Genomic DNA, 12593 nt, shown 5'->3' on the forward strand with positions numbered 1-12593 from the left:
ATAATTCCTAACCACCGGATGTGCTGGCAGGGGCAGGTGGGAATTAAGAGTCCCAAACACCTGCTGGACAGCAGGCTAGGAAAGTTTGGAATAACTCCTACTGTGGGACTTTTGAGAAAGAACCTAAGAGCAATGCTGCATCACACCAAAGGTTCATATGGTCCAGACTAAAGATGGGAAGGTTTGGAAAAAACAAAAACAAAAAAGGGGGGCAGGGTATCCAATCTTTCTGATTCTTTTCTAGTCCAGCATCCTGTTCTCATATTCATGAACAAGACGCATGTGGGAAGCCCACAAGCAGGGCAAAACTCGAGTGCCATGTTTCTCAGCAAACTGGTTTTCAGAAGCAAGGCTCCTCTGATCTTTGGGATAGTATACAGTTACCATAGTATCTGTAGTAGACATCGATGGCATTGTTCTCCAGAAATTTGTCTGACCTCATTTTAAAGCAGTCCCTGCTGGTGACCATTGCTGAATCCTGCATGAGTGGAACCCATAGTTGGATTGTGTATTGTATGAAGGGGGACTTCCTTTTGTCTTGTCCTGAGTTTCTGGAGCGTGACTGGATAACCAGTTTGGGTATTATGAGAGACAGATCAGACACTGCTTCCTATCTACTTCTACACACCTTTTATAAGACAATACACCTCTGTCGTTATCTCCCTTTAATTCATCCTTTCTCAGACATGTGCAGGATCCACCTGCATGTCCTAATGTGTACTATGAACTGTGGACTCCCTGATACCATCCTACAATCAATAGTCCTAGATTGCTCAAAAGGTAAGTGGATTCAGCAGTATGCAAGCTGAGAACATACAAACAAAAAACATTCATGTAACCTGGTCTGGCCTATGTAAGTAGCACCACCGCTGTGCTGTTCCTTCCGCCCTTAACTCATCGCTAAGGCAGTTGTGTTGTTCGGTGCTGTCTTGTACATGCAGTACTTGTCTGGGAGATTTAAAAGCATAACAGTGGTGGAATTGTGATGCTAAGAATAGCCATTGTCAGAGGTGCCAAGTTAATCTACGGAAGGTGTGTGTGACACATCCCCCTCAACAACTGTGCATATGCACAGGATGTGAACTGAGTACCAGCCGAAATGTGACGCTTCTTTCATTTCCAGCTGACTTGATCGCTAGCTTTAGTTTTAAATGGTATTTGGTGCTGGCCTCTCTTGTTTAGATGCAAATAGCAGCTGGTGGGATTTCTATGTAGTGAGGGATAAATGGGAGACTACCCCCCCCAAAAAAATCCCTCCCCATTTAAAAAAAAAATAATAATTACATTTCTAGCATAATTTTTAGAAAGACAACAATATCTGATGCCCCTTTAAATGTGTTGTGGAAGGGGGGGTTATATATGCTTTTATTTTTATTATATATTTTGTATTTTTTATATTGTAGTTTTGAGCTGTGAACCACCCTAGGATCTACGGGTACAGGGTAGGGCAATATGCAAATTTAATTAATAATGAGAATAAGAATAAGTAAGAATAAGAAGGCCTTTGTTTCTCTCCTTAAATATACAATAGCCCATAAAAGTACAATGGATAATTCTCTGGATAACAAAAGAAACAATTCAGAAAAAAAAATGTGTAACAAGTGATTAAAAATAGCCAATATTATGTGAAGTATATTGTTGAAGTAATTCAATTTTTAGATGTCAATCAATTGTCTTTCGGGGTGATTCAGGGTGTGAACAATTAGGAGTAGAGGCAAGCTGGCTCTTTTTACAGTTATTTGCATTTTCTATGAAAAAAGATCAAAAATTGCAAGGAATTGTGATAACAATTCTTGCAAATGCTAAACACGTCAGCACTGAAATCCAATATGAAGTAATCCACATCATGACTAAAATAATTCTAGAAATTATTATGAAGCAAATTAATTAAAGTACTTGTGTAGAATTGCTAGCTTATGAGATTGGGGACAAACAATGTAAAGTGGTACTTTGGTTCCCGAACAGCTTGGCTCCCGAATAAATCGGCTCCCGGATGTCGCAAAAGTAAGTATTCCAGTTTGCGAACGTTTTTTGGAAGCCAAACATCCATTTTGGCTGTCGGTATTGTTTCTGGGGCCAATCAGCCAATCAGAAGCCGCGCCTTGGTTTGTGAACATTTTGGAAGTCGAATGGACTGAGTTCGGGAACCAAGGTACCACAGTATTGTAAATATAGCAATGCTCTCTGATTACAGTCAACAACCATTTTGTTCTGTTCCCAACCCCGAAGTGCATTGGCATAGTGCACATAAGCACACCGTAGCCCCATTCCACCCTTTTAGCAGCGTGTTTAGGGATGTTTTCAGTTCACTTCCGGGTTCAGCGCCATGTGCATGTGTGCAATCATGCATCATTCGAACGCATATTTAATTGGCCATTGCCTATAACTTGCAAGCATGAAGCCGACAGAAATATGCGTTGCAATTTACGAGCTTTGTTCACAAAGTGCTTAAAATAGAACATCTGAAATTTTGTCAACATTGACTGGCTTACAGTCAAATTATGACAAACTAATTGCCCAATCATATGATGGAGATCTGTCATAAAAGGTTTATCAGCTGGTTTTCAAGCTCTAATCTCTAAAGAACTTATGTGAAAAACTTTGTTCCTGAATTGCTTTAATCACCAACTGTACTTGGTACATGCAATTATCAAAATGTACATGCAATTGAGGCTATACCTGAGATGAAGAAATGTTTTGACTTATTTGAACAGCAGTATGTGTTGTTTTAAGAAGAAACCTGCTGAAGTTGCTTAGTAAAAACTTTTGACGTTGTAGTATGGCTGTAAAACTGAGAGTTAAATAAAAAGGTTTGTGATTTTCTCTTTAAAAGGCCTGTGAACTAGATAAACTGCCCCCTACTTTTTGTTGTTGTCATTCCCACAACTTTCTAGAAAGGCTACAAGCCTGGATGGAGACAGACAGAAAATTATTTGAAGTGTACACACATAACCTATATGGGTTTCTTTCTGCTGAGTGATTAATTACAGGTAAAACAACCCCCACAGAACTTTTGACGCCCTCCTGCCCATTCCATGGCAGTTCACCCACTGACAAACAACTTTTGAAATGCTTTCCTATTGAGAGCAGTCAATCAGTCAATCAATGTGGGGTGCTGGTCTCTGGAGCAGGGGGTTGGGATAGGGAAGAATCCAGAGTCCCACTGCAGATCTTTGCATCACTGCCAAAATAATTTAAAAATAGGCAATCCCCATAGGGTTTGAAACTAAAACAATCCACAGCACAAGAATTATTGCATGACAGGGATGGGAATTCAACTTCTGGAATGCTAAATGAATGCAGGAAGCAATCTGCCATTTGGCCCTCTGCCCTGGTGAACATAAAGATTGTCAGAAGTCTGTTTAGTCCAGCACTGACTGCAACAGTGATAAGTTCAACGCACCAAGAAAGCTGTTGTTCCTCATAAAACAGCTAGGAGCCCTTCCACCAACTTAACATACTGTATTTCCAACTCCCCAAACACTCTTCAGACTGCCCATAGATCTGAAAGAGCAGTTCACAATGGACCTGTGTGGTTGGCTCAGTTGCAGCTTCTACTGTGGCCCCCCACACTGCCCTCAGCGACTGAATACTCTGGGAGATTTTCCAGTGGATAGATCCTGTCAATGCTCTAGTCTCACAATGGCAGGATAAAGTGGAATATCAACATAATCACTCCTGAGCACCCTCTCCAACACTCTGGAGCCCGTTCAACACCCTGACTTTCCAAAGAATACCTTGGAACATTATTCCTATTGAAATTAGCCAAGCAACTGCAGTGCTGAAGTTTCTCCACCTGTTGAGAAGCATTTTTGTTTCATCAAGCATTCTAGAGAATCCTGTTCATAGTTGGTCAATTTGTGCTGCATTTTATGATGTTTTAATGTTTTATGATGTTTTAAAAGTACAATTTCCATTCTACTTTTTAGTGCACACCACTGCAATGTTTTTAGTATGATTTAGGAGATTTATAATTACCCTTTAATTACCCCTATTGGCTAGTGGACAGCTGGCTGGGCCAGGAAGGTAATTAATGTCTCCATGTGAAAGAGGGTTCCCCGCCTGCTTAAATAAGGCAGTGGTAAAACTACTCTTCAAGAAACCCTCTCTGGATTAAGAAAATCTCAGCAATTACTGGCCAAAGGCCAACCTCCTTTTCTTGAGCAAGATTATTGAGCTGTGTTCATGGACCAGATCCAGGAGCTCTTGGAGGAAACTGAATTTCTATCGGGATTTGGGCCCAGTTTGGGCCCAGAAACTGCTTTGGACACTTTGTATGATGACCTCTGTTGGGAGAAAGACTGGGGAAATGTGTGTGTGTGTGTGTGTGTGTGTGTGTGTGTTGTTCCTGTTTTTATTGTGCATTTTGTGCTTTTATCTTTGTTTCTATATTTTGAACCACCCTGAAAGCTACAGATGAAGGGTGGTATACAACTTTATAAATAAACTAACCCATAATATATGTATATCCAGGGCTGCACAGATGCCTGTGACATTCTGTAGCTCTCAACCATTTCATTGACACAATTATTATTTGGAAAATCTACATGACCTTGACATCAAACTCATTTGCAGGTCTGACTTCTTATTGTGAACTCATCTGGCTGTTAGTATAGAGGCCAGGACATGAAACTGAACTTAATTGTAGAATACTTCAATGATTAGTCGTTTTGTAGTTTTCAACCCCCTCCCCCACACACTATCATCCCTATTGAGTACTGTTCAGCTTGCACTCAGAATAGCAGCTTTGCTCTACTGTGAGTATAGTCTACTTTTTCCAAAAGAAACCCATAGCTGAAGCTGGGGCATATTTTGGAGATTGTACAGTGAAGCTCCTTCTTACAGCAACATCCTGTGTACGTGGTGCTACCTTTAGCAAATATATCCAAAGACAGACTGCTTACTGTAGCTGATGTTCTTCAAATAGTCATCTTGGAGACACACATATTGGGTCTTGAGCCAAACAAATCTTGGAACCTCCTAGAGCTGAAGAAAAAAGAAGAAGAGAGCATTCATCACTCCATTGGGAAGCCCCTGTGCTGTGTCCATGAAACCGCAGGAATTTCACCCCTACCCTTGCTCTTTAACTCCAGAAGGTTTTGAGATGCTGCTCTGCACAGATACAGAACTCACAAGGGCCTGCAGAAAATGAGCTAAGATAATTTGATGCTATTACGGTATACTGTTAAAAAGCGTAGCAGGCCTCATGCTTGGTCAACACCTCAATGGGAGACTTACAAGCTACTTCTCATAGCAAAAATGGGAAACCATGGTGCAATAAACAAATGGAACAATGCAGATTGGGGTCTCAAGAGCGTCCCTGGCCCATTCACCCAGCACTACAACTTTTCCAAGACGGACTATGTTGCCATAGGGGAAAGCACTTGGTACTGGCTTTGTTAAATGCCAGCTGTGACACAGCAGAATCTCTGAAAAGGAAGTGCCAAAGACCTGTGCCACATTCTAGATTCCTGAATTGTTGGGTGAAGTGGATCTTCTTCCTCTACCATCCACCCAGACAGAAGAGGCAAAGTTCCCTGTCCAAATTTAACACCCAGAGCACCACTTCATAGCCATTCAGTGTTGGGTGAAGGCAACACCTGGAATTATAATTCGCAGGTAGTATCGTAAGGGATAAATATTAGCTATAGCTATATAGAAGAACTATAGCTCCAGCATTTGTTTAGGGAGATGCAGTACATCAAAGAAATATTAGACTTAATTGGCTGGTGATATCTTGTTTTACCCTTGACAAAATTCCTGGCAAGTCTTTAAAACAATTTGGTCTCATTTTTTTACCCCAGGGTTTGATGAGCAGCATGAAGACGGTTTGCTGCTGTTCACAAAGTCCAAGACTGTCTCTAGGGCATACTCACTGGACAAAATTCTCCTCTAAAAGAACATTTGTTCACACATGGGAGTTCTGAAAATCTGTTGTTTCTCAGTCTACAATTAGTCAACTGCCTATAAAGCTGGAAGCTTTAAAGGACATTCTTGATCAAAGAAATACCCAGCACTTCTGCATAACTTTGTAGGACAAATGCTGCACAGGATCCCCAAAAATCATCAACAACTTTAGAGGGCACAAGGTATAACTCAATTTCATAACATATCAAACAAAATCCATCCTTGATTAAACACTACAGAATAATTGTTTACAAAAACAAAAGGATGAACAAATAGATGCTACCACTGCATTAAATCTCTAGTGGTGATCAATTTAAATACTAAATAAGAAGCAGATGGTTCGTGGACAAATTGGGCTGCTGCAAATGAGGGCTGGTGTGTGGTGTGTTTGTACTTCAGAATGGAGTTGTCAAACTGTTCATGATAGTGCCTCCTCTAGGTACATACATGTACATTTATTCAGCTTTGACTCTTTAAAATACACTCTATTGTGAAAAGGAATGAGCCCGGTTCAGATATCTTTTAAAATAACTAAAACCACAAGTGTACAATTACAAATGAAGATGCTCATCCCATTTATTTGTACAGTTAACTCACATCTTGTGCACATTTAACCTGTGCGATTGCAGCTTTACACACTTGACACCCGGTGGACTGGCACTGCACAAATTAAACACACACACGGAGGAAAGCCTAAAAGCTCTTTTCACTGTGAGGAAACCTGGCACAGAAATACTGTATTTTTCCATGTATAAGACGACCCCTGTTTCGCTTTGTTTTTAACCCAAAATTAAGAAAACAAATCTCTAAATAAGAAGTGAAAGTCCGGAAAATCAGAGGTGGCCGAAAAGTTGTTGAGCTTTTTTTGGAAAATCTCTCTGGCTTGTGGGGGGGTTGTCAAGACTCACCCTGTGCACCAGCTTTGGAAAAGTAGGGGTGCTTGCGTGGGAGCAGTTCCAGGGCTGTTTTGACTATACACAATTTAAGCTTTATATGTCATCCCTGGAACATAACCCTCATGCAAGTTGCGAGTCAACTGTACTCAGGTTTCCTACTCAAAATCTCGTTTGGAGCAGGCCTGGCAGGCAATACCAAAGTTTTGGGTCCAACACACTTAATAATCAGTGTTGTGGGCTTCGACAAGCACCTATCCCTTCAGCTCCACATAAATGATATCTTGCATAAACTACATTAACTGCATTTCAAATGCCTAAGAAGTCTGCGAGGTGTTGTCAACTTCATTTTTCAGGCATGGTCAGACCTCCCTGCCTGCCCACCCACACCCCACCCACCCAAAAAACCCAGGAAGATCTATCAAGTCCCTAGAGGGCTAGACAACATGGCTGGTGGGCTTCCGTGAGCATGGTGGGTGATAAGTTGTGTAAGCCTGCCTAATCTGAACAAGATGTTAACTCAAAAAAACCCTTCCAAAAACAGCCTTTCTTTAATCAATGTGGTGACAGGAGATTTTAATCTTCGAGAATTCTAGGTAAGATAAGCTACTCTAGGAAACACGATGACACCGTAGAGTTCCTATTCCCCAAAACACACTTTGCTTGCAACTATTAACTACACTTTTTGACATGGACCACTTGATTGTGAATATAGCTGGATAGGGAGCGAAAGCTCTAAAAGGTCATGAAGTTTATTTGTTCCTCTTTCCTGTTCATTTTCCCATTAACAGCTAGGGTCTTAAAGGCCCTGTAATTTGCAGCTCCTTCTCAGAAGATCAAAGGTGGTTATAAATCATACTTTCATTATAAAATGTATGTTTTTTAAGAGTAAACTTCCCTTTCAGTGACATATAACCCCTGAAAGATATTTAGAAGTGAACTGTTCACTGGGGAGAGTGAGAGATAGAGAAGTGGGATATATCTCCTTAAAATGCATTTTAGGACCGAATTACTAATGCAAATAGCTGCGAGATTGCCATTCCTTATTATTCCATTGTTATTTCTTGTATACTGTTTTATATTTGTATCTACCGATCTTTAATGTTGATTACGTTATATAAAACAATTAACAACTATTTATATTAAGGCGGTTGCATTATAATATACAAGCACCTCCCCATTTGTTTGTGGTCAGCATGTGTGTGACAGCTGACATGCATGCCATTTTCGGTGCCGAAAGGGGGTGGGGTGGAGGTGGAATGGACTAGCATGCATCTTGCTGATGTGTGCAGTGGCTAGGAATGGAACCCCCGCATAACTGGGGATTCTCCCGTAATCAACTTCTAGATCTGATAAAATTGTATTCAGACTAAGCACTGATTCTTACGAGATTTTGTACAGACACCCAGCTACCTGAATCATTACCATGCTACTCAGTACATAAGAAACTTTTATTTACATCAAGTAGACCAGTACTGCTTACTGTGACAATGCACAAGTCAAATATAGGTCTACCTGAAAAGTAGAAATAACAACTTTAAAATATGCACGTACAGGAGGAAGCATATTTTTGTCTTTAGATATCCTACTTCTACTGACGTACAAAATTCAAAACACATGGTTTCAAGATTTCAAAATTCAGTAATGTCCCAAGGAAAGCAGGCCATTCCAAATAAGCACAAGTGGCACATAAATTCAAAAATCAGGTACATATTCAGTACAAACTAGGAATATGCACATAATGATATAGAAACATGTATTAAAAAGGCACAGTTGGACAGTCTGAAAATGATGTGCTTTTATTGTTCATAATGATACAACTGTCAGCAAAAGCTCTTCACATGAGACAGCTTTGAGTAAAATCCAATTAAAAATCCACCTTGGGGAATAGATGTAGCTACTAAACTGGGTCTGAATAATTCTTCTCGTTTAATTTTCTAATTTAATGTTGTTTGTGTATACGTTTTTTATTTTAGTTGCAACATATTCAATATGAGTTGTTTTGCAAAAGGAACACAATTCAATTATTACTTAAGCATTTCACATATGAAACCTTAACAACCAATCAGGACTTAATTATAAGGTCAGACCTATCAGCCAACTAATGAAGACTCCCCAACCCCAGTGCCCTCCAAATGTTTTACACTACAGCACCCATCAGCCTCAACCAAGTTAAAGTTGTAGTACCAAACAGCTGGAGGGTACAATATTTTTCTTATTGGGGAAAGCTAAACTGATGCTTTCTGTCAAAGTATAGCTCCCCAATGCTTCCATAACATTGAAACTCTTTTTTCAGGCAAACTCACTAGAACAATATAAACAGAATCAGTTTTATCAAAGTTTTTCTCAATCTCCTACTAGTTATATTCACACCAAACAGTGCAAATAGTCTGAAGTGCATGAAAATAATATTATTAATGGCTATTGGCCTAGATGGAGAAGATATGAATCCTCACATTTGATGTACTGCTTCAGCCAAGTTTCTTGGAAGGTCAAAATGAACAAATATTCCCAGTGAGTAATCTTGTAAACCCTGCATAAAAACACATTCACAGTACAAAGCATTCATGGGAACAGTATACTAGATGTTCTGATCTTGAAAGCCTCTTTTTAAAAAATGAACTGGGTTTGGGGAGATTAACCCTAAATGTAAATAGAGACATTGGTAAAATGTCAAATCCCAGCCAATGTATGCCTCTTTCACTGTCCAGCTGAGACAGCTGCAGGCTCTGAAAATAAATGGGTACTTTTCCAGTGGGAAAACACACTGTCCCAGCATCCTGGAGGCTGGCAGGAAAAATCAGCTTAGCCAAAGACCGAATGATCTTATTCAACAACTATGATTCCCACGGAAATAGAACAAGGTCCCTGATAATGTCAAAATAACAACAAAAATAGAAACTGAAAATATGACAGTGGTCAAACGACACAATACATAAGGTTTCACTTACCACATCACAATGAAATCTGCTCAGTGAATGTGTATAGCAAGATATTATACTTCATTGCTCATTTAGCAACAGCAGAGTAAACGAAAAGCAGTACTGCGGGGCTGTCAGCCAACACTACCCCTTTTGAAGTTTGCTCAGCAATCAGACATCAGGATTTGTTATTATGAGTTTACCATTAGGAAGAAAACCATATACTAATTCTGGGAACTGTACACGTATAGTTCTTGACATGTACTATACCGAATTCCACAGGGAGGCAACTTAAATTATCCTACCATAATATGGGAAGAATGCAGCACTTTTAGATCCCACTAATTTAAAGATGAGTATCTTAAATAACAGAGGACCGTGCTTAAACTTCCTAATGCACTTAATGGGGCTTGGGAGTGTTTATGTCCTATCTCAACCAGCACTCCCAGCCAGGGGACAAGATTGAAACCCAAAAAGCCACAGAGTTATGTATCAGGTCATGTACCAGTTCCAGATCCAGGAATATTGCATACCCAGCAGTGCAAGAGTCCACACCCACTACTGCTGGTGTAAAATAATCTGTGATGTGGGCAGTAAATATATACGGAGGTATGCACAGATGCTGCATAAACCTCCCACTCCTATGTTTATATATAAGGATCATGGCAATAGATATAACATGTCACATCACAGGAACAGTGGTGTGATGTCTGGGTACCCACCCCATCATGTATATAGAACAATCAGTTTCACAAATGCATAAACCAGCCTATAGAAAAGTCAGTATCCAGGCAAGATGAAGCCTTTCCCCCATAGGAACTGAAATCCAACCCATTCAAGACTTCCAAGTATCTGTTTAAAGCAAGCTTGTATTCCAGTCATGTTTTTCCCTTTGAGAAGATGATGGCATCTGACTCCAAAGCACTAAAGCAGACAAAATCTAGCATGAAGATGCTGCAAGATTTGACATTTCTCATGTAGCAGCAAGTCAATATGACACTTGCAAGCATAGTGTAACTAAGTAAAGCTTTGAGCCCACTGATAATAGGCAATGGGTGGCAATTACATTCAAAGATTCAAAAGGAAGGAAATGAGAAGTGCAGAGGCAGTGAACAGTACAGCCTTGATTTTGGTCCTTGAATTCCACAGTAGACTCCGCATAACCTTCATATAACCTCCAATGACTCATAAATGAAGCTTGAAAGTCTAGCCCTACCATACCCAAACTCACTCAAAATCCCTTGTTTCCACAAATAGACTAAAAAGAAAAAGGAAAGAAAGTGACATTTGTGTCTTCACTTACCCACAGCCTTCAATCTAAGATCATTCAAACATGTTGGTCTACCTTCTCAGCATGCTTGACAATAGATCAAGATTCAGAAAAGTCACAGTGGTCTCTCGTGTGCAATTACTGGCCCTCTTACAGTCTCACCTTATCCAACTTTCTGTTACAGTCCATGACTCTCAAGGCAAGTTATTTTCCCCAATAACTTTTCAACACCAGTCACTTGGAACCCATTGAGGGAGACTGCTGTAAGCTCAGAATCAGGGTACTATAGTCTTTTAGATAAGCATGCATGCCCACAAATGAATTATTATGGTTCTCAATATATAAATAAGCTGATGTGATAAGCAATTAATGCTCTTGGGCTAAACACAGGGACAATGTTGCTCAAAATTCTCATCCAAACAAATGTATAGTTCATTCATTTTAATATTATGTATTCCATAGGTTTTTACTGTGCATTTAGGACTTTGTAATCCTTGCTAATCTGCCTGGCTTAAATAAAATTGATAAAACTCTCTGCAGCACTAGAAACATAACAATGCAAAACATCCAACTAAGGGTGGAAGAGAATTTTGTTTGATTCACATTTTTGAGTGAAGTGACCTAATTTGCACCTCCTGGACTATTACATCCATCTGAATATAAGCAGCCTTTGAATTTCCAAGAATTTAGTAATACAGTTCTCGGCTCATAAAACATACCAAAATGTTTTGAAATTTGCATATTTGAGAGCAACATACATTGATACATGCGTTCATGGAAACAAAATTCTTATTTTATTGTGATAAAACTTGATGGGTGTTTTTTTTAAAGGGATATTAAAGTGAAAACAGGACGGAGAAGACTTATGAATGTGTACATGAGAAAGTGGCACAGCCCAGAAACAGACTGATTTGTCTATCCATGGATACAGGGGGTTAAGACAATGGGCTGGTTCAGTCAACCATATCTTGGAGCAATAAGTGAGATGTGAATAACCTTTCCCCAAGCATACAACCATTATGTCCCTCTCTTCATGAAAGCCTCAACCAAAGCTGGTAGCCACTAATTAACCATTGTTTCGAATGGAGGGAAAAAAGATTACTGACTTTGGAACATGCCAGGATATTAAAGCAACTTCAGGCTATGTTTCACTATCCTGGCTTGTTTCTAAGCTGTTACCATACTCTCTTGTTTTGCTCATGATGTTTGCTCACAATAGAGTTTTATGTGCAAGCATGTAATTCACCTTACCAAGCAGAGCTATGATTGCCCAAACACAACTTAATGCTTGGCAACATCCAAACTCCTATTGTAGTGACACAGACCACAAGGAAAGAAATGTAGGGAAATGAACCCCTTAAAACCTTTTCCAAAAAAGCATTTGTAAAGGCTTAGCAAAAAAAGAAAAAATAGGGACACCTCATGGTTCCCAAAGTAGTTGAACCCTATGAATTTATCAGCAAGGGTTTACTCAAGCCTTCCACTAGAGAGCAATCTGGAACTCAAGAATGCTTTGCAACACTCACTTTTAGTGACCTTGCCAAGTCACTTCTGGACTCAAGAGTTCCCACTTATGAAGCAGAAACGATGACGCCTACTCAT

General features: G+C 39.7%; 1 protein-coding gene across 9 annotated transcripts in view; it reads right to left on the reverse strand.

Annotated features, from left to right (window-relative positions):
* The window catches only part of SEMA5B (semaphorin 5B), a 347589-nt gene that overhangs the window by 269020 nt on the left and 65976 nt on the right, over window positions 1-12593 (reverse strand). For 8 of the 9 annotated variants that reach the window (XM_081924848.1, XM_081924846.1, XM_081924845.1 and 5 more), the window contains exon 2: window positions 4905-4986. The exons of the other annotated variant lie outside the window; for it this stretch is intronic. The gene's annotated coding sequence lies outside the window, so the exon portion shown is untranslated. The remainder of the gene's footprint in view (window positions 1-4904; window positions 4987-12593) is intronic. 9 annotated transcript variants of the gene reach the window in all.

Source organism: Podarcis melisellensis, assembly GCF_964234715.1.
Source record: "Podarcis melisellensis genome assembly, chromosome: 1".
Classification (NCBI taxonomy): Eukaryota; Metazoa; Chordata; class Lepidosauria; order Squamata; family Lacertidae; genus Podarcis; species Podarcis melisellensis.